Genomic DNA, 23,521 nt, shown 5'->3' on the forward strand with positions numbered 1-23,521 from the left:
CTAATAAAAAAAGCACTTGGGAAAAACTTTAATTTAAGAAAATATTTTTTAAAACCCTTATATAGTACAAAAATACCTCTACAAACCAAATGCAGACAAGCTTTGTTTTATTCTTATATGCTGAAAACTCTAAGGGTTGACAATATTTATTTAAATACAAAATTTGTCTTAAACAGCAGCTCACCTAGGTTGAGCAAAGCCATGCAAACCTTGCTATTGTTACTGAAGTATCATCATGCTCCCTCCCTTCCCCATGTCTTTGTTTTCTTCGATTTATCCTCAACTAGACTTGACTGCAAGTTTCTCAGTTTATTTCTAAAGGAGACAGATTTTGACCAAAAAGGGCAGAGCAGGCTCAGAGGAGTCCCAGATGAGGCTACTGGGTATGTTCCCGGGAGTTCCCTAATGCAGGAAGACTGCTGGGATCTCCACACTACCTGAAGCATGGACTGAGGTTCAGGTAGTGAAAGGCTGTAGAAAAAGTTGGAAGACCTTGGAGTAATCTGTTTCAAAATCAACAGCCAAATGAGCTATCTGAGCTCTGCCATAATCTGCTAGGTTGCTTCGGGCAAGTGCAAATCAGGAAGACACAGTGGCAGCCTAAGGACTCTCTTCGCACTGTCCCCAGGGCCAGAGGTGGATTTACGTTGGTGTGGAAATGCAGTAGGCTAAGAAACATCAACCTTTATCCTTGTATCAGCATGTGGTTCTTAGGTAATTCTGCATTTCTGAATGTTAAAGGGGGGAAAAAAAAGCCAGATTAAAATTCTTCTGCAAACACATTTGCTACTTATTTCTGACAACCCAGTCTATTATTCTACAGATGCTAAAATCAACTTTCTCAGCAGCACACCTGTTGACGTTTAAACTTGGTTCGATATTGTTCCAGCCATAGCAAGACTTTTTTGAGCATCTAAACAGAATCCTACTGAGAAAAAGCTGAGTTTCTGTGCTTGCTAAAACATATTACACATCTACTTGATTTTACTACATTGTTACAAACCCTAAAATTTACCAAAATATGCACTTAAAATATTTATAACTGAGACAGATGGAATAAGCATGGTCCTGTGAATACCAAAGTAAGTATTCTCATATGTAGGTATTTCACATAAAACGTTTCATTTTTCATCATGGCCAGATTCAATCCTCACCTACAAGATGGGCCTAGGTGTCACTGAGAGCAGAATCCATACTTCGTGTACAAAAATCTTCCCTTACACCAGTCACGAAAAACACAATCTTTACGTTGAGGTTATAAATATAAATCTAAACAATGAAATGAACAAAGATAGAATCACCAACTTGATGCAGCTCCGCTGCAGTGAAGTTACATTGACTTTTATCAGTGAAACATCTGGCCCAGTATATATAAATGAAAATTATCACCAGCACATGATGTATATGGATGGAGTTGCCAAATCAGACTAGAATCTGCTTATCAGCCACCTCTGCCCTGACATTCATTAAAACTGTCATGTAGCCTAGGTCTTTGCCTGCACCAATAAATTGATGGTGCCCTGCAACACTCCAAGCATGGAAGGCAGCTCGCTTAGGATTGCCTCCAGTTGTGTCCTTGGCTCTGAAACAGGGCAGCCATCTGCAAACTACATACCTATCTACTCAAAATGGTCCCTGGGCACAGGTGAAATGTCTGGGATGACCGCTGGTCACAAGGAGCCCAGTTAACATGATGGAGGACTCTCAATTGCTGACCAGCACCCACAGTGGTATGCCACTGTCTGGCTTCTTTCCCAGGCACATGTGAATTTGCTGGTATAGAGAACATTGACCATAGTGGGTATTTACAAAATTCATTTCACACAGCTGGTTCACTGCAAGTGATGGCTGCCCTTAGATGTTTTATGTAGTGTTGAAACACCTACAGCTGTCAGACAGAAGCCTGCAGCACAGATATGAATGAAGCTTTTTAGTGTATGTCCTTTCTTAAACTGGTCCTTAGGAGCAATTTTAGAGCCATGTAGATCAGCACCTTAAATGCCTGAAAGACATAGTACTGCAGAGTCAATGAATATAGCCACTGCGCTTTGCCAACAGACCCATGTCAACACTCTTGGTACTCAGCTGATGCCTAAACTGGACCAGGCAGAAAGTTTCCCTTCATGTGTACCTCCTTGATATCTGCCAAGCAAGCTCTGAGCACATCTAGCAGGACCGGGCTCCCACAAAACAGCACAGCAGCCACAAGCATCTTCCCAAAGGTGGTTGTACAAATGTGTATATGCACTGTAGACAGACATACACATTAAAAAAAAAAAAAAGAGCTTTTTTTATGGATTACTGTGGTAAGGCACCCACCACAAACACAAATAAGTTTCAGTTTCCTCTCCTGCTGCCTACCGAGGTGTCTCCATCCCTCTCCTCCCACCTCCTACCCATTAGGATACCGAGGAAGAAAGCTTCTCCTTGAAGCTCTGTCACCAGCCAAAAAATACGAATTTGTATTTAGTGAGTTAAAAAAAGAGCACAAGCAGAAACATGAGTCTACAGCCTACTGCTTATGGCACTTATCCAGGATTGGGGGAGTTGATTGTATTTCTTGCCTGCAGGGCTCCTTCTTTATTTTTATATACAGTCACAGCATGTAAACCACCAAAGGAGTGCTGGAAGCAGGACACCAAACATATAGCACTATTGCTTCCCCACTAACAAGCCCTTTCACTATCAGGCTATGCAGTACGACTTTGCTGTGCAGCTAAGTCTCATTTATTTTGCTCTTGTCGCCAACACCGAGTAATTTGTCTCATCTTTAAAGCCCACAGAATACATTAGTGGGGCAAAAAAACCTAAAGAAAGAAAGAGGTAGGAGGCATGTCTGTCCTGCTTAAATTGCTGCTCTCTTCTAAATTAAAAAAATTTTCTTGCAGACAGCACAGATAGGCACTAAAAACCTAAAAATACATGCTAACGGCAGAGGAACATTAAGTTCTGTTTTCTTTATACCATGGACAATATGCACTGAACAGAGAAAGCACATAAGCACTGCTGTTCTTTTGTTTAGTATTTCACTCAACAGTCCCCAAGCAGAGGTGAAAGCCACAGACTTTTCAGCTCCGTGCAGATGAACAAAAGCAGTCCCTAACCCAGTCTGTGATTCAGGTAATTCACTGCACAGACATCATCAGAATCAAGTGAGTGAAACAGGTAGCTGTGCACAATTACAGGCTGGTTTTATACAGGTTTGAAGAGTCAGTACTGTTTGCACAGATCCAAAATCCCAGTAGCCACAAGTGGCCACCAGATAAACCTGTGCCATGCGGTGCAGTTGGGAAGAAGCAGACGCTACGACCGTTTCACTTGGAGTTATGTGAATGTCAGCAGTTTGAAATGCTTCACCAAGAACATTTTGATGATAAAGAGGCTGCTTTTATCCAGAAGTTTTCCCTCAAGGATTTCTGCTTTCATCACCATTTTCAGATTTCTCTGAAAACAGCAAAAAAAGCCTGAACCCTGAAGGCAAGGCAGAGGTTCCCAAAATTAGCTGGCTCAACTTCTCCCATTGCTAGAAGACAGGTATCAACTTAGTAGGGTAGAGGAGTCTGAGGCTGGAGAAATGGGGTATACTTGATGTGGCTGAGTTCCTCTGGGGTTTACTATCAACTCACTTCCCTAACAAGCACATTAGGAGCAGCTGGCACCTCCACTAGTCGTCATAACTAAGATAGCAAAACTTTGGGAGTATCCATCATAAATTGTTGTTTGATGCTGGTTTTTAATGATTAACATAAAAGTGGAATAATAACCCAAACCTAAAAAAAGAGGGTTTCAGTTTTTGCAAATTAAATACTGGAGGTCTGTTTTTAGTGAAACCGATGTCCAGTTGTGTAAAAATTTTCATGAGAACTTAGAAAAATCTATCAAAGTTGATAGAAAATAATATTTTCTTATCATAACAACACTTGGAAAATGAGACATAATATTTCTTATTACTGCTGCCAAGGGAGCGCTTTGTTATTTAGTCATCGTTAGCATGGAAAATCTTGTAATGTAAAGTGCACAACTCAGGAGACCAGGATTAGCAGTAAAATGCTCTAGTGGGACTACATCAGATCACTTAATGAAGATGTGCCACATTTGTTTTGTTCTTTTACCTCTTTGTTTCACTAAGTCTGTCCAGGCCACGTCCCTCTTTCTGCAGAGTGCAAGAAGGTCCTAAGCTGCAAGACTGGGCTGCATTAAAGTCACACAGGCTGAACTTTCTCTGCTGGCCATGCCCAAGCTCTTTTCTGTTAAGAGCAGCATAAATTTTAGGTGAGCTAATCTGTTTGAATTTTGAGCTTCTCCACCTAGATGGAGCAACCAGTGCAGCACATTTGGAACATCCTGAACAGGAATAAGTATGGATGCTGTAGCCTTAATGCCCCATATGCTGCTTATGGTTAAGGAGTAACAAAATAAAAGGTAAGGCGGCAATCAGCAATGCTGCATAGGTTCTACAGAAAGAAATCACTGAGATGGTCCTAGCCAATGGAGAGATCAAAAAGCATTTTTGAGAGCAGACTTCAACACCCTCTATAGAGTAAACCCCTCCTCTAAATGCTCAGGTCCTATTATACTTCAAAATACGTTATCAGAAGCTGTCTGAGTGATGAGACACTACAGCAGAGTTACAAAGTCAACTTTTCAAAATGAATTTAAAAACCCAATTTTCGCTTCTGTCAGAAACCTCTTGGATAAGTCAGTTTTATATTTTAATGGAAAAGCTTTTATAAATGACACATTAATTTGAGACGACCAAATAGATCTACATCCGTAACAGAAGGAGCAACTGGATCAAGAAGCGGTTTCATATGTAACAGATCTTTTTAGAAAAGAAAAAACTAAAAGTGACTTGATATAAATATAAAAACATAAAACTGCTTAATATAAAAATAAAAGGCTAATGATATATAGAAATAGCTGAAAATTTGATAACCTATAAATTACTGTTTACAAAATTATGCAAGTATAATCTACTTTGCATCTGATATCAAAAAGCTGCTTTAATTTGTCATGTAAGACAATCCCTAGAAATTATAATCAGAAAAGTATCCATTCTATATCTAAAAAACTTGTATTGAAGAAATCTAACAGCAATCATAAAATTAAATACATAATAACTGCAGAGCTGTAAAAGTACAGAGTTTGTGAAATGTTTTTTGAAACAAAAACAATATAAAAGCTAGGAAAAATATACAAATTATTATGACTTCTCAAATGGACTGTTTCCCCAGCTTTCAAAAATGAATAGTATAGAAAAAATGGTGAAACCAAAAATTACAGTCCAGAGCATTCATATTCTAAGTTCAAGTCAGGAATGATCTGAAACATTTGAATTAGGCATGTAAGAGTCAGAGTTGGCTGATGCTGCTAATAATTATCACACAAGAAGTGCTAGTGCACATCTCATCAACCATAATAACTATTGCTCCCAAGGATGAAGATGTTTTCTGCAAAACTCTCTGCTTCATTTTATGGTCATATATTTAACACGTGGCTTCAGGAAGGTTTTCCTGGACAAGATGAATCTCTGAGGACTGTTGTGCCTGTTACTATTACCACTAGTTTCCAACATGCCACGCTGAATTACAGACATTTTGGTCCAGTTTGGCCGATGCAACTGTTAAAAACTGAACTGGTTCACAAGTCTCCTCCAGGAAAATCCACCTGGAGCTTTAAGGACCCTCTGTTCTGAAACTCCAGAACATCTTTGATGAGCCCAGCAGTACACTCATCTTTCCCTCCCAACCCATCCTTCTGTCCTGTCCCGTCCCGTCCCATCCCATCCTCTCTCCTTCCTTCCTTCTTTTCTTCCCTCCTTCCTTCCGTTTTTTGCCCAGATGACTGTGAATCCCCAAAAAGCTACACACCACCACAAGGAAGAGAGTAATGTCGAGGCAGGTGAGGAGCAGTGTGATCTGCTTATACCACCTTGTAGCCTGGGTAGTTGGCTGGAATAGAGAAGACCTTGGATCAAGGTCATTTTTAGCACTAGCCACATTTGACTTTTAAGCCCTGTCTTCACATTCCAGCGCTCTTAGGTGTGCATTTCCTTTTCCTTGACAGATGTTCCACTCAGAAAACATTTTTTGTAAAACCTTGGGGCAAATGCACAATTTTCACATTGTACTTCTACATTGTTTTGGAGAATAGGTACCTTCTAATTTAAGGGAAAAAGACATCAAAAAGCTACCAAACTAGTCTGAATAAAACCCCAACGTTGGAGAGTAAAAGACTGACTTACCAAATGCTAAAATCCAAAGTTTCTAACAGAAAAGCAAGAAAGTTAAAAATATAATAATAAAAATTTATTTGTGTCAAAGACTGACCAGTAAAGCATAAAAGAGTTTCTATACGTTTTTTATACTCTTGCTGTAATTTCAGAATCTTACTGACAGCCTTGACTTCAGCAAGAAGGAACATAAGATTTAACATGAGAGAAATGCCAGGTTTGTAATGGAGGGGAGAACATTTGAATCCGAAGTGGAAGGGTGGTGTCAGATGATCACTCTTGGCTAAGAACACTATTTAGGAAGTTACAGTCCCTCAGCTAAAGGTTACAGCCCCCTTACCTGTGACATACCGCCTTTCAATAGAGGCTTCATAACCAAAGATGAGTGTAGTCTGTGTTACTGTGAAATGTTAAAATTTGACTTAAATCACTTCTTTATACCTTCGGTGACAGTTAAAGCAATCATCTGACCCCGGAGGAGATTCCCATTAGATCTGAATTCACTTGTCTAGGTGAAACACTAGCTTCTGGGTGATTTTAAGATGATAATCCCTTGTAACAGCTCACTAAATACATTTATAAGATTATGTGGCATGAAGGTTATTGAATTTCAAGGAAGGTTCTGAGTAAATCACTAATGTTTATAGTAAGTTCAGTTTCATGGAGCAAAAGAGTAACTGCTAGCTTTCTGACAAGTAATTGTCAAAGAAGAAAAAAAGCCCTGATGATCTAATATCAAAAGTGCTCTTGCAGTGTTGGTCAGATAGATAGGTAATTGGCTGTCACTTGGTTAGCTGTAGAACTGCATAAAATAAAATGCAAAAAATATATATATGCTGAAAGAGCTCAATAAAAGAATAGTAGCCAAGGTTAGAGAAGGCCAAAGCACAGAAACAAAGAAAAGGGCAGATAAGAAGAAAAAAAAAAAAAAAAAAAAAAGTCCCTTCATTTTAAGAGGGTCTGTGTTGCCTTTCACAGTGAATGTTCTGTTATTCAACTATGCAACTCATATGGAAAATATTGAGAACTAGGTAACAGTCTTTCCACCATTCCTGTAAGTGCTTTAGTGAATAAGTTATTGGAGGATGATGTAGTGATAGCGCATAATATTGCAGAAGACATCATGCTTTTAGCAAAATCATTCAAAGTATTTTTTCTGAGAAAAAAAAGCGTCACTCCAATAGTTTTACCAGCAGTTCTTCAATAACTGCTTAAGAAAAAGGTAAGTAGTAAGCATATAGGCTCAATTTTTGGAAGCCAATACACTGTACTAATGTCTCAGAACAAGCCACCACTACACCACTGGCAAAGTGGTTGATCTTATCTGAGAATTTGGTCCATAGTGTAATAAGGAGAGCTAGTAAATGCCAGATCTTGGAAATCTATAAATGTAATTATAAGATGCTGAAAGGGTTCTCTTCAATAGCTCATTTTCTCCACATCTTAACAAATATATATATATATATATAGTATCACTATGTAACATTATCCAACAGGCAAAGAACAAAGGTAATTCTTAAAGGAAAACTGTTTTCCTAGTTACGTGTACTACAAAAGGCTTGCAGCTACACCAGTGGTGTGCAGGAAGCTTTTGAGTGATGAATTTGATATGCGGGTGCTGAGTACTTTCACAAAACAACATAAGCCTCTAGTTTTGGCTCTGGCAAAACTTCCGCAGAAGTCAAAAGAAGCTGCGACTGCATCAAGGCTGCAGGACCTGGCTCAGAAAGGCAACAGTAAATTATTGAAGAAGCTCATCAGCATGGAAGAGTCTGTTAATATTTGTTCTGCAGGGTTGCCTGACTGCAGTCATATAAAAGGTGGCATTAAATAGTCCCACTTCCCAGAAAACTACAGGTGCCATTGTGATATACCCGAGGCTGAGTGCTACATCTGTACCAAACAGACTCTATAAAAATGCAGTCACAGTCTGTGGGTAGCCATGATAGGGAAGAAGCCAACTATTGTAATAAAACCCTGCAGCGCCAACTCGTTACAGCCCAGTGATTTAAGATTGAATTTCAACCCTCCAATGAAGCTGTAACTGATCCCAAAACACTGAAGTCAAGCCCCTTGGCTGGTTGACCTATACAATCCTGCAAACAGCTGGAATGAACATGCTTATAATGGCATTTAAGACTCCCTTGGTTGTTTCATTTAAATGCCAGCACACATAAAGCTAAAAACAGCATAAGAGATGGTTATAGGTTAAAGATCTTTAAAGATTTCTATCTTATCATGAATGACAAAGTCCAAGTCAAAGATATTAGATAAAAAGTAAAAGAAAATTAAAATTTTTCTTCTTTGTAATTATATCAAGCTACATATGCAGTGGCTCTAATTCAAAAGAAAGCTTTTATTTGCTACACGATTATATCCTTTCATATCGTCAAATCCTAAATTCTCATAATGGTAAGGTTTGGGGTTTTTTTTTCATTCATTTGCACATTTGAACACATCCAGTAAATACCTTCTTTATAGGCTTCCTCAATCGCTGCTTAAGAAATGGTGGAGTAAAGTACTTATTGACTAACAATAGTGAGAAACAAAAGTGGTTACTTCTACTTTGAATTCCCAGGGCATAGTAGGTAAGGCAAGGAGGTAACTGGTGATGCCAGCACTTGATAACAGTGATGCTGACAGCCCCAGATGCCTCCTAGATTCTGATGACTATGGTATTCAGCCAGAAAAAAATAATAAAAAGAGAAAAAGAAAGAGCTGAGAACACTTGCTGCAGGATTTGTACCCAAATCCATTCTTAGAATAAACAGTCCAAGTGTGAGCATGTGAGGGGAGAGAGGCTTAGATGGACACCCAGGCTGCAAGGCATGAGACTAATTGAAAACCTGGTAAAGAAAACAGATAAAACAGTATTTACAGCCTCTAGTAGATGAATGGTGTGCTCCTTCTGGCTAAAGAACAACCTGCTACTCTTACAAAATGCATCAAGGACCCTTTAAGGCCCTTTAAACCCCCAGTTTTTAATGTAGGCTCCAAAAGAAGAAAGAAATTAAACCAAATGGAGCTCTTCTTCCATGAGTAAGGAAGTTCAGAAGGAGCTGGACAAGTCAAACAGTTCATTCAAGGTCCAAGTTTAACTGACTCAAATTGTTAGATACGAGCTTTGGCATAAAACATCAAACAGCACAAATTGATTCATGCCTGATCTTGTGAAACGTTAAGGTTTCTCACAGAACGGTGCATCTTCTGTTAAGGTTTAGTTTGCGGTTCCAAAGAGGCAGTACATCTTAAACGACCAACTCTCTTCAGGCAAAATGAAGTATTAAGCCAAGGCAGCAAAGTAATAAAAATCATGTGCTGCCTGTTACCCCTAATTTGAGTCACAGCACAGAGCCTATTTCCACAGCAGGGAGGAATTCAGATGTCTGCCTAAATAACTTACTTCTTTCCCCAGAAAACTTCTCTCCAGTGCTCTCTTAAGTCCCAGCTATACAAAAAATAGAAGAATGGAAGAATGCATCTGCTTAAGATTCACCAGATGCACACAGGAAAAACAAGCAGTTTAGCACTGGTCAGAAGTCTGACAAGGCGTTTAAATCAATCCCTGAGTTGCACTTCATTCACTTGCTGTCAAATGCCATGTTCAAGCAAACTAGAAACAATCATAGATCCTTTGGCTTCTTCATATGGGTTTGATGAGAATCTCTGATACTGGATCATTTCCTGTTGCCACAAAAATTACATAAATGTTCTTCCCTGTTCACAGCACAGCAACAATATCTCTCTACCTCATGAGTTGTTTGGCCAAGAAGGGTTGTGGTGAGCACAGAGGACGCACTCGCTACTTCCATATGCTGAAAAAGCTGATGCTTTTTTTAATTTTATGAGACAAAAAAGTATTTAGTGAGTATCAAATTGACCTGAGTGTCTTCCATAGTCTTCTTTACTGTTGTCTTTTCTTTTCCTCCTTTCAGAGCTCTCCCTCATCCCTACAAGCAGCCCAGCTCACCCCTTTGAGGTAAGTCCAGTAAGACTGTTCATGACATTATAATTGAGCAAGTCAATTTACACTGCTGTTAGGAAGGTTTAAGTAACTGGACCTAAGGCAGCAACATTTAGAGCAGATGACCAAGCCCATTATTGCAAAATAATAAATACAAAGCTGCTCTTTGTTAATTTTTCTGTATAATCAAAAATATCTAGTGCTTCTAGCAGTTGTGCCTGCTGTATGCTGAAATCCTACAAACTCTCAAATCACAAAGCAGGACCTGGACTGGTAGATACCAGCTTCTATCTCCTAATTCCTACGGATCCAGGTAACTGGCTGAATACAAACCACCAATGGTTCTATGTGGAAAGCCCTTTGCACTAAATCCGTTTTTTTACTTTTTCAAGTACCATACTTTAATATCAAATATCTGATCATGCAGCATGGACACATATGCAACATCCCATGAGCATCCTCTTGCCAGCTGCTATCAACAGAAAGTAGGGCAACAGTTTGCTTTTTCTAAACTCTCCCAGTAAGGGAAAGAAAAAGATAAGCCTGCATAACAGCATGACAAATTATTTTGACCTCTTCTTATCTAAAGTAATTCATCAACAAAGTTTATTGTATGAATAACTTCCAATATGGGGCTATATTTTACAAAGCTTTCTGCATTGACTCTCAAAGCTTTTCCTGCTTCTGTGAAGAACAAGAGAGAGAAGAGTGAGTACTAAACTCATTGAAATATGAATTATAGGTTTATTGGAGAACTGGGAAAAGAAAGGTACTGTGTTAATGCCCAAATTAGTGTTAGTGGCTGACACGTTAATCCTGTTACTTTGCTACTTTAGAAATAAGAATGCTAAAGAGCGCCTAAAGTGAATGTAAAAAGCAGGGCTCAAAGCAATCTGGCTGGAAAAAGTATACTCAGTGTGCCCTTTCAACACATTCATAAGGCAGGGAAGTAAACTTAATCATGTATGAACAGACCCCAGTTCCCCTAAATAGGGAATGGCACATATATAGCATACAGATAGGCAGGCTAAAAGGGCATTTGTGGCTCATGTAGACATGTAAGAACATTCTTATTAAAATAATGGGAGGTCTGGGGTTATTTTCAAACATGGAAGAACATAACTGTAGTAGAGATGGGTGACAAAACAGCAATATCCCGCTTTAAATCCTGCTCTTTTACATGTATTGAAAGATCTGGCCCTTCTGTTGTAGAAATAAAACCCCAAATTCCAATTGCTTTAGGTGATTTTGTAGCATCCTCACGTTAAATGGAGAAAGAAATTTTCAAAGTGAATATATATAACTACATATGTGGTTTACTAGAAAGTTGCCAACAGAAGCATAAAATACTGTGTACACTATGCAGAACGAGGTCCTAAACGTGAAAGTGCCCTGCCATAAAAATGGTGTCTTGTGTTGAGCGCAGGACTCTGCAAAGCCACTTATTGGTGACTTTCTCTAGAAAATGCTGCAGGATTGATTGTGATAGAGCTACATGGGGCTAATGTCTTCAGCTAAGCCAGCTCCCTGATACCAAAAGCAATTCCACTCTATTACTCCTTTCAAAAATAGTTTAGGCTGTATCTAAACTGGTTTGATCTCAGAATCCCCTTCTGGAATGCTGTTCCAAAATGATATCTTTCAATGAAAATACCTATTTTCATTTGATATCAAATAAAAAAAGCCTCATCTCTTTGCTTGGCACTAACTGGTACTTCATAAGACAGAGCGAGATGAATTATGATCATAATGAAAAACAAGCATTTAGAAGTAGGAATGATACCTTCCGGGGCCATTTTGAAACTCAAAGGTATACATAAAGAAATGCAAAAGTTCTTCATAGGTGGTATATTGAGAACTCTCATAAAATAAGTGTTCAAATTGTTTAATCTTAACATTTCTACTCCGGTTTTAACAGACCTTAATTAATCTCTCAGTGACTTACTTCCATTTGTCTTGTTATTTCCACTTAATCCTCCAACTTCTGCTTTTTCTCCTTCGGATGACCTCTCATTGACAAAGAACACTGATTTAGCAGTTGGCCTGCAGGTTTTCAAGAAGTTTATCTAGCCCTGTCCCTGCAAAGCACAGATGGAGCAATTATCTCCCTTTAGCTTCACAATTCCTGCCACTCTCCACTAGGCCCACTGCTGATATTTCAAAACAAAAGAACAAAAAGAAGTTAGCTAGTGATCCTTGGTGGAGCTCTTCATTTATCTCGGCAGTGTTCTATTTATCCTACCCGTCAAACCTTCTCCAGCAGCTCTTTTGTCCATTCCCAAGCTCAGCCAGCAGACAGACATACCCAGACTTGTCAACTGTCTCTCAAAATGCTTGGAACAGAACAAATGAGGAAAGTAGAGGGGGCTACCAGAATGTCTTGAAATACACCAGTGCTGTTCAAAGATTCGAGGTAATTATCACCAATTACCCAGAGATGCTCAGCAAGACTACACAGGCAAATGGGAAAAGAGAGACTGCTCTGAAGTCATGCAATATAACAGACTCCCATGGTACAAGATTTCTCCTTTGGATTTCAGGGTATTGATTCCAAAGGTTTTCAAAATTCCCTAAGCGTTTCACAGAACCACTGAACACTCAGGGCTGGAAGAGACCTCTGGAGATCATCCAGTCCAACCCCCTGCTAAAGCAGGTTCACCTACAGCAGGTTGTACAGAGTTGTGTCCAGGTGGGTTTTGAATGTCTCCATGAGAGACTCCACAGCCTCTCTGGGCAGCCTGTGCCAGGGCTCTGCCATGCTCAAAATAAGGAAGTTTTTCCCCATATTCAGAGGGAACTTTCTGTGTTTTGGTTTGCGCCTGTTTCCCCCTGTCCTATTGCTGGGCATCACTGACAAGAGCCTGGCACCATCTTCAAACTCGCCCTTGAGATATTTGTATGCATTAATAAGGTCCCCTCTCAGTCTTCTCTTCTCCAGGCTAAACAGGCCCAGCTCTCTCAGCCTTTCCTCTTCAGGCAGGTGCTCGAGGCCCCTCACCCTCTTTGTAGCCCTTCGCTGGACCTTCTCCAGTGGTTCCCCGTCTCTCTTGAACTGGGGAGCCCAGAAGCGGACCCAGAACAACATATGTGGCCTCATCAGAGCAGAGCAGAGGGGGATGATCACATCCTCCTGAAACCCTCCAGGATCCCACTGGCCTCCTTGGCCACCAGGACACACTGCTGGCTCATGGCCAGCTTGCTGTCCCCCAGGGCTCCCAGGCCTTTCTCTGCAGAGCTGCCTTCCAGCAGGTCTGCCCCCAGCCTGTGCTGGTGCGTGGGGCTGTTCCTCCCCAGGTGCAGGACCTCACACTTGCCTTTGTTGAACTTCATTAGGTTCCCGTGCCCAGCTCTCCAGCCTGTCATTCCTGCTGAATGGCAGTGCAGCCTTCTGGTGTGTCAGCCACTCCTCCTAGTTCTGTATCATCAGCAAACTTCATCAGCGAAAAATCATGCACACTCTGGCCCTTCATCCAGGGCACTGAGCTCACAACCCTCTGAGCTCTGCTATTCAGCCAGTTCTCAACCCACCTCACTGCCTACTCATCTAACCCACACTGCCTGAGGTTACCTATGAGGGTGTCATGGGAGACAGTGTCAAAAGCCTTGCTGAAGTCAAAGTAGACAACATCCACTGCTCTCCCCTCATTTACCCAGCTAGTCATTCCATCACAGAAGGCTATCAGATTGGTCAAGCTTGATTTCCCCTTGGTTAACCCATGTTGACTACTCCTGATAACCTTCTTTTCCTCCACATGCTTCAAGATGACCTCCAGGATGAGCTGTTCCATCACCTTTCCAGGGATGGAGGTGAGGCTGACTGGCCTGTAGTTTCCTGGGTCCTCCTGGAGTGACACTGGCTTTCCTCTGGTCCCTCAGGCACCTCTCCTGTTCTCCATGACCTTTCAAAGATGATGGAGAGTGGCTTAGCAACAACATCTGCCAGCTCCCTCAGAACTTGGGGGAGCACCCCATTGGGACTTACGGATTTGTGGGTATTGAGTTTGCTTAAATAACCTCTAACTTGATCGTCCTTGACCAAGGGAAAGTCTGCTCCAGACTTCCTCTATTGCCTCCAGGGTCTGGGAAAGATGAGGGCCAGCCTTAGCAGTAAAGACTGAAGCAAAGAAGGCATGCAGTAACTCTGCCTTCTCTGTACCGTTCATCACCAGGGCACCCACCTCATTCAGCAGCAGGCCCACGTTTTCCCTAGTCTTCCTTTTCCTACTGATGTACCTGAAGAGGCTCTTCCTTGTTGTCCTTGACATCCCTTGCCAGATCTAATTCCGAATGGACCTTAGCCTTCCTTGTTGCATCCCTGCATACTCTGACAACATTGCCATATTCCTCCCAAGTGGGCTGTCCCTTCTTCCACATCCCGTAAACTTCCTTCTTCTCTTTGAGTTTTGCCAGAACCTCCTTGCCCATCCACGCAAGCCTCCTGCCCCTTTTGCTTGATTTCTTACACATATCTCAAGCTTGGAGAAAGTGACGCCAGCTCTCTTGGACCCCCTTACCTTCCAGAACCCTAACCCATGGGATTCCTCCAAGTAGGTCCTTGAAGAGGCTAAAGTTAACTCTCCTGAAGTCCACAGCTGTAAGCCTAATTATTGCCCTGCTTCCTCCACATGGGATCCTGAACTCCACCATCTCATGGTCACTGCAGCCAAGGCTGCCCTCAGCCTTCACATCTCCAACCAGTCCTTCTTTGTTTGTAAGCACAAGGTCCACAAGCGCACCTTGCCTCGTTGGCTCCTCCACCACCTACATCAAAAAGTTATCATCAGCGCTCTGAAGGAACCTCCTGGACTGTGTGTGCCTAGCTGTCTTGTCTTTCCGGCAGGTATCAGGGTGGCTGAAGTCCCCCGGGAAAATCAGGGACTGGGATCAAGAGGCTGCTTCCAGCTGTCTGTAGAAGGTCTCATCAGCTTCCTCTTCCTGATTAGGTGACCTGTAGTAAACATCCACAACAGTGTCACCTGTGTTAGCCTGCCCCTTAATCCTTACCCATAAGCTCTCAACTCATTCTACATCCACCCCTAGGGAGGGATTGATTTACTCCAGTTGCTCCCTCACATAAAGAGCAATTCCACCACTTCTCCTTGTTGGCCTGTCTCTCCTAAAAGGTATATAGCTGTCCATGACAGCATTCTTCTCATGCAAGCTATCCCACCATGTTTCTGTAACTGCAATAAGATCTGGGTGCCCTGCGATCACACGCAGATCTCCAGCTCTTCATGTTTATTCCCTGTAGTTCATGCATTGGTGTACAGTCATTTCAGACAGCTAATGGGGCACGCAGGACTCCCAGGAGGGATGCAAGAGGCTCCATCATAGCTACACACACCTTTGAGGTGGCTGGTCTTTTGTCAGTGCATCATCAGAAGGAGGTGTTTCTGTTAACATAAAATATGTAATGTTCCCATACAACTGAGGTAAGAATGCAACAGCTTTAATTAGTTGTAAAACAGCACACTTACGTGCTGTGTTTTACTGAGCTGGAGCACAATAATGTATCCTCCAGACTATTTGCACTGCATAGGCTACTTATGGATAACAAAAATGCCAGAGCTGTGTCAGAGAGACCTCACAATCCATTACTGTAACAGATGATGTGCAAACACCTCCCAGCTATCATCTGAAACTGTACAAACTGCCTCACAGGAAACATGAAGAGACTGGATGGTTTTGTAGAAGATCAATGTTAAGGTTAATGCACAGGTCCCAGCTGAGTGCTAGCAGTGCAAAAATGCTTCATGGAATGGTTATGGTGGGAAGGGACATCTGGAGGTCATCTGGTCCAGCCCCCTAGCTCAAGGAGGGCCACCTAGAGCAGTTCCCCCAGGACCACATCTAGATGACATGAATATTCCCAGGATGGAGACTCCACAACCTCTCTGGGCAACCTCTGCCAGTGCTCAGTCACCCTCACATTAAAAATGTTTCCTTTTTCAGTGCCCTTCAGTATATGATTTCTAATGAATTCAGTAGATGTGCTATGACAGTACCTGTGGAAAAGAGGTAACTTTGTGCAAGCACAAGAAACTCTACGGCATGTTTCTGTCTTCAAAGCATGCTATTTTTATTGCTGTGGCAGACCTGATAGGACTAAATCACGATCAAATTTGTAAACTTGAGCAAGTTAGTGTTTCATAAGGAGGACAAAAGGAGAAAGTAACAAATAAGAAGCTAAGACAAGTTTAGAGCAAAGGACCTGGCAAAACTGAGGGCAGTCATACCAGCATCAGAACCTGAAACCCTCATTCTCAGCGGTAATCCCAATGAAGTTGATGGGGCTGTTCAGGAACATACGAGCTACAGGATGACATAAATGAATGGTAAGTGTGCTGCCAAAATGCATCCTCAGCTCTATGAGATAAAGGAAGAAGATCTGTATAATGTGGAGCATCACAGCACTATGCAATTTCCTGTATAAAATAATGATGTTAAGTGAAATGAATGTCAGATGAATCAGAATCTGATTAGAGATATTTGCAGTGAAGAAAAATGTAAGACGAACCAATCAACTGATCAGTGAATTCAACGTAAGATAAGGATTGAGTACATGTACCTCAAGCATCTCTAGAGGAAAACAGTATTGCCTGCTCCATTGCTGAAATAAATTACACGTGGGAAAAGCAGTTGCTACCAGAATACCATTTGCCATACCAGAACTATTGGGACTAGAGACCACAGTGAGACTTCAGGATGATATCATCTAAAGGTATTTGTTATAAAACTATTGAAGTTCATATGAATGACAGCACATGGAGCTGGAAGACTGCAACAACACTTGTCTCCCCTATGAACAGGTCATTAAGCATGCTTTAGAACATTTACTTTGCCTAATTTTCAGCAAAAGACACAGCTTGCCTGCACAGTTTGCAGTGCTACAAAATATTCTTAGCTGCCCAACAAGTGTAAGGATGGAGAGAGTATCTCTACCAAACTGGACTTTACTAAATTCTACGTACTTGAAGACTTTCAAGAAGTTGTACTATTTATATGATGGCAGATTTTTGTAACTGCAGCACAATAATCTGCTTCCCAGTAGTAGGGTTATGGTCTTGAAATTTCAGTATTATGACTTGATTCCATGTTTCAGCAAAAAAAAAAACCCAAACCCAAAAAATCAAAAGATTCCAAACTCTTATTTCAGCACAAATACTATAAACAGTGAGAAAATACGATGCACAAAATTTTGACCAGCAAATAGGTATGTTTCACCTTTAGTATAATATTTGTCTGAAGGTCTTACTGCTGTGAAAGTCATACTTAAAAGTTAGTGAAAAGAACCTTTGAAAAGACTGAGCAGATAAGTATATTACTTGCCTTCCTTTCTTAGTGACATTTTATCTACCAAAAAGGATTAGTACAAAATGTGAAGGGAAGCCTTTAAACCAAGGAAAAAACCCTGCTGCAGACCTTCTGCCTCATTTAACTTTACTGCGCAAGTTCAGAAAGGGAAGTCTGTGGAGAGAAAATATAATGCTAGGTATCATTGTGAATATCAGTAACCACATTAGGTGGTCACATACTTATATATCCAGTAGGTTTCAGTCACTGTAGGCTTATTTATTCCAGTTTCATCACCCTGGCGAGAGACACCTGTTTTCAGCAGGACTAAGCAATCAGTCTGTGACACGGAGTTTTCAGACCCTGGGGAACATGTGATGTAATCTCTGTTCTTATCACTGCTGGAATAGGTATAAAGACAAGGTGAACCTGTCTTATCTGATGCCATGGCATGAAATGATAAACATTCATTATCTTGTAGGAGCTCCAGAAAATCCACTGTCAGAAAAGAGGCCTCTTTAATCCAGTGATTCAGCAGATCGGAGTTATATGGAAGAAGCCAATACAATGAAAACCTACCGTATTTCTCCACGTGAGGCATGCTCCCTGTATTTCTGTTGTCTCACGTTCTTTGTAACTTCAGAGTTAGAGAGGCTGCAAACATGCTCACTCCTGCTACCACCTGAGCTGTCACATCTCTTGTTTCATCTTGCCATAATGTCTTTGCACGCTCACGTCTCCTCTGGGACACACTGCCCACTAAATTCACAGGTCTCCCTTTTACTTCTTTAGAACCAACTACCTCCCGTGTGCCTCCAACACACTTTTCTATAAAACCTTAACAACGATTGTTGCATTTTTGTATCACCTGTGGTATCCCACCATTTGGTGTACTCGGTATTTCTAATGGATTCCTAGAGTTTGAGGTAAACCATGTACACCTTAAGCTGTTGGTGGGTTTATGTTTGTCAACAAGTTTGCATTCCAAAAACGCACAGCAAATATATAAGTTATGTTTTGCTATTTAATGCTCAACAAGGTGACAAACAGATTTTTTTATTCACAAATATGCCACAATGTGGACGCTTTCACTGTTAAATTTATACCTTACAGACCTTTTATTCTCACCCTTAAGGAAGGGTTGATGTTCTTGTTCTGTTCTGCTCTAGGGCAACTTTGGAGACAAATAGCAATGATCAATTTTAATGACTTGCCTCTACTTTCACTAAAGAACCACAGGAAAGATGTAGTTTATATTGGGTTTTGTGCCATTTGCACTCTGCCACCTCTCCATCCCTTATTCCCTACAAGAGAAACATGGGGAACAAGAAGCAGTTTCATGCTCAAGATTCAGCTGCATAGTGTGCTAGGAAGGGGTAAAATATTTCTTACTGTAATTCTTTGGTAAAATTAGTTAACGATCCTGTCTGATTGTAAATGGACAATGTATTAAGGCTGTCTTTTCATACAGTCTCTGACCGTCAAAACCCTCCAAAAGTCCCTATATGTTTTTTGCACTCTTTCCCTAAAAATCTGAGCATGGTTTCTGATAGGAAAGTGGATTACCTAAGTATATGTTTTGATCCAGTATGGTCATTCTTAGATTCTTGAATGTTCCTGAATTCCTGGGAGTAATATACTGCAATCTGTAACTACTTCCAAGGCTATTGCAACGCAGTGAAATTAATAAAATATCAACCTTTATCTCTGTCTTATGACTACTTACAAAATACAGTGAGAGACTACCTTCATTCATTACTGTGAACTCATCATATTTCCATCAATGTAATGTGTTCTTCTACAACAGTCAGAAGACTGCTGCTCGAATTGAAATACCTTTCATACTCAGAGGAAGACCTGGATGCATGCACAATATTTATCCAGAAAATAGGTAACTTCCCCTACACTAAAAGGACAAGGACAGAATCCTAATTAACTTTCTCAAATGTAATTCAGCTTTCTCATTGATTACTTGTTAACGGTAGTAGACTTCCAGACCCACTCTTAAAAATACTATGCACACAAGTGGCCCCAGGAGGTTTTCCATTTTCAAGCACTTCCACATAGTCTAGTACCCAAGCTCCATCTTTCCCCTAACAGTGGTGGGCAACAAATACATTAAGCTCTTTTTTTATGCTGTAAAAACACAACTCTGAGGAGCTGCAACACAGCTTTCACCTTTTATTTCAAGCTTACATCAGACTCCTGGAAGAGAGGAAAACCGTACACAGCCAGGGCAGTTATGCCTTTGCACCACAGGCACACCGCAGAGAGCCCAGAGGATCCTGCTGGGCTTCTTTCCTTCTCTGTTTGGTAGGATGGATGTATCCTGTGTTTCAGTTCAACTGGCACTTGCAGGGCCTTTTGCTAGGCTCCCCGTTTTTAAATTTTAAGTTTCTAACATTCTATACGTAACACAAATTACGGTAACTATTAGATATATTGCCTGTTCTGCAATGAACACCTGTTTAACCAGGTAAGATACCCATCTTCTTTCTATTTTTCTCCACAGCAAAGGCAAATTCATTTCTTAAAGTGAAGAATGGGTAGGAATAATAGGACAGGGATAATGTACAGGATATGTATGTCCTCAGGTATACCTTTTATCTTATCTCCCTTTTGACTCTAATGATCCAACTTATGGTGTATTTTCTCTAAACGTAAATTCAAGATCCTACTTCTGAATTCACAGTGTATACCTTAAAGTGCCTTGTGGTTTAAAATATGTGCTTACTCTGATAAGCTCTTTGTATAACCCACATAAAAGAATTCAATTCAGAGCTATAAAAATTCTCTAAACTCAAATTAAAGCTGTCACTTTGTATTGAAAGCCTGGAGATGCTGTATGGCTTCTGGAACACACACAGAACCACCACCTATCTTCTTTTTCTCTTCACATCCCATGTTTCTGTCTTTACGCATTTCTCTGGGAATAAAGATCTTCCAGTTAGTTTTTAGTGAGGACTTATTCCTGTTACACAAACACAAAACTACACCACAAGGCCAAGATTTCATTTAAAAGTCAATGAAAAATGCTGAGTTTTTCTGGGAACACTAGATCACGAGTGTGATTTGTTACTGTTTGCAAAGTTTATGTAACTTTATGTAGATTATGTTGTTGCATTGCACTCTCAGCCACCTTCAGTATTCATTTCCTTTTTTCCATGGTATTAGAAGTTATCAGATTGCATTCCCCATCCAAAGTTTCTAAGAGGTCTTACAGAGAATAGAAGCCTGAGAAATAGGAATATATCGTTTATCAGAAAATGTTTCACTGAAGTCATTCAATCAAGTCTTTAGAAAAGCTGGAAGCAGAATACAGTTCTTTCTTTGATTTCTACTTCTAAGTGTTCCCTTATGATATATCCCAAAATATCCAAACCTTTTTTTATGATTAAGGAATAGTCTTGTGGTTAAAACAAAGGAGACACTTAAAGCAGGCTTCTGCACTTCTCCCCATAAAGCTGTGTATGGTCTGTTGGAGAAGGCTGGCATCAGACACAAAGGCAAGTCATTTATGTCCATGAAAATACCCAGATGTGCAGGGAGCTAGTTCATAACATATATGTATATAAAATGCACACATGTGTGTGTGCACGCGCGCACACACACACACACACAATTGTAATTTATTCTGTGTCCCTGACTCTTTGGATACTTAACTGTACAAAACTCTGAAGGTCTGGCCCCAACCAGTCTATCTAGATTCAAAATTGTTCCCTTTTCTGAACAATGGAAATGCTGCAAATGGTATGAATAAGAAAATTGTAGTACTGTAATATTAGGGAAATGATTTAACCCATAAGCTCTTCCCCCAGAAGAACTACGAGGCTCAGCAGAGCATGTGCACATTGCACGTGAGGAGGACAGGGTTATGCCTGACATCCTCCAGCAGCACCAGCACCACCAGGATTACCCAGGCTAATCCACACTGTCCCCACACCAGCACTGATTTGAGTCATCGGCTGTGAGGTCCTTGTTCAAGGGGGAAGAACTGGCTTGTGGCTTCTCATCTCCACCAAGCACCAGGACAAACTAAGCTATGGTAGCTGTTGTCCCACAGAATCCTGGAGACACCCACAGCAACAGGTTAAGGAAAAGGTGTGGGCAGGAGGTGGAGACCTTCTCCCTTCAGGGAGCCCTTCCTGAACACAGCAACTTGCAACTCCAAGCAATTTTCTATGCCTGAAGACAGCTCTGCCAGAAGGGGTTTTTGGCCCTATGTGACACGATTATTGCAAAGACTGACTTCTTACATCAAATACAACTCTCTACGTATCTGCTAATTTCACTTCTTCGGTGTATTTTGTTGCATGTTTGTTTGCATTTCACATCTACCTGCTTTCAGAAACTTTGTAAAATTGGTTATGGATTCATATTTGAAAAAGTCTAACATTGCCTGACTAAGAATTAAACTCCTGTATTTGAAATAAAAAAAATAAGTCTTGAAATCAACAAGGTTTATGTACTATCTGTCTTCTATAAGGAAAAATTATCTTTCAGTGATTAATCTAGGGTGCAATGCTACCATAGCAGTAGTAGTTCCTTTCAGAGAACTTAATGTAGTAGTTCTTTTCCAAGAAGTTCACTATCCACTTCGATGTGAGAAAATATTTACTTAAATGGGAAAGTCTGATTCTTCAGACACAATGACAGCTTGACATAAGGCAATTACTCAAAACTACCTCATGAATCTTTCCCCAAAGATGTTTTCTTTGATAAAAAGCACTGCAATTAGCCTCATGTTACATGTTGCCATGTTACCAAGATAAAGTCCATCTTGTCCAAAAGCACCTCAACATAGTAAGCTAGATTTTTTTTCCCAAGAGACATGATTAACCCATTCTGAAAGCTACTGCAATAAAGCTTTTGTTTTCTTAGTAGACATGAAAAGGTATCAGCTCAGATTCAGGCTGTTTTTTTTAAAAAGACCTGAAAATAACAGAATAATCCTGATATAATGTTTATAGGATTCTAAATAATTTGGGGGGATCACGGCTCTTTGGACACAAGAACAACAGAATTTTAATATTTATCTTCATTATTTACCAAATTCCTAGTTTTGCATTCCTGCAAGTCTTATAAATTATAATTTTAGGTTTTCGGTTGGTCATTATTGAAATATTTGGCAGCACAAGATCCAAAGCACCTACACAACCATTAGGAATATAGCCGTTAAACATAGTATTCTTAAACAGAAATCCCTGAGGAAAGGGTTATATTTTTAGAACTAGAGTTAATGTATTTTTAGTGTATTTAAGGTATACCATGTAATTTTGATGACACTTCAATTTCTGGATTGACATTTCATAAAGTGCCCAACTATGCACGTTACTAAACACTGAATATAGTAATAAATAATTTACTTATGATTCCTTCTAAATTATTATGTAACATTAATTCTCTTCTGGAACTCTTTGGTGTTCCAAAATATGGTGAAAACCAAGATAAAAAACTGAAAGAATTCCTCGCCTAATTCTTTCAAAACCTCTGAATGCAAGATACAGGGACACACTCTTTTCAAAACGTCTATCATTTTAATATTCAGTGCTAGACATGCTCTCACAGGATCAAAAAATGTTTTATCATCATTATCTCTTCAAACACCTCTATCATTTACCTCTTTCAATTTTTTCCTTAAGATGGAGAAGAAATACTGAGTGATCACTTCTGTCATTTCTACATTTTTAAGCAATTTGGCTATTCTATCACCACTGAAGAGACCCACATCATTGTTAACATCCTTTTTACTTCAAACACATTAATACTTATTTCCATGCCCTATTTCCACTGCCACAGTTTTCTTCCTTGCACTCTTTTGATGATTTTAGCCATTTTCTGACAGATTTCGCTTCAGACACATCTTGCTACATACTGGAATATATATTTATCTTTTCCTGATGTACTGTCATTTTCCTTTCCAGCATGTACATTTAAATGTTAACATTGGTTACATTAGATTTAATATTTTCTGTGCTAACCTAAAGCTAAGTGCAGTGGGTTGTTTCTTGTAACTGAACTTCTTTTGTTGA

At 40.2% G+C, this 23,521-nt stretch overlaps 1 protein-coding gene across 1 annotated transcript in view; it reads right to left on the reverse strand.

The window, feature by feature from the left end:
• The window catches only part of NKAIN3 (sodium/potassium transporting ATPase interacting 3), a 367,274-nt gene that overhangs the window by 190,022 nt on the left and 153,731 nt on the right, over positions 1-23,521 (reverse strand).

Source organism: Falco rusticolus, chromosome 3 (assembly GCF_015220075.1).
Source record: "Falco rusticolus isolate bFalRus1 chromosome 3, bFalRus1.pri, whole genome shotgun sequence".
In the NCBI taxonomy this organism is placed as follows: domain Eukaryota; kingdom Metazoa; phylum Chordata; class Aves; order Falconiformes; family Falconidae; genus Falco; species Falco rusticolus.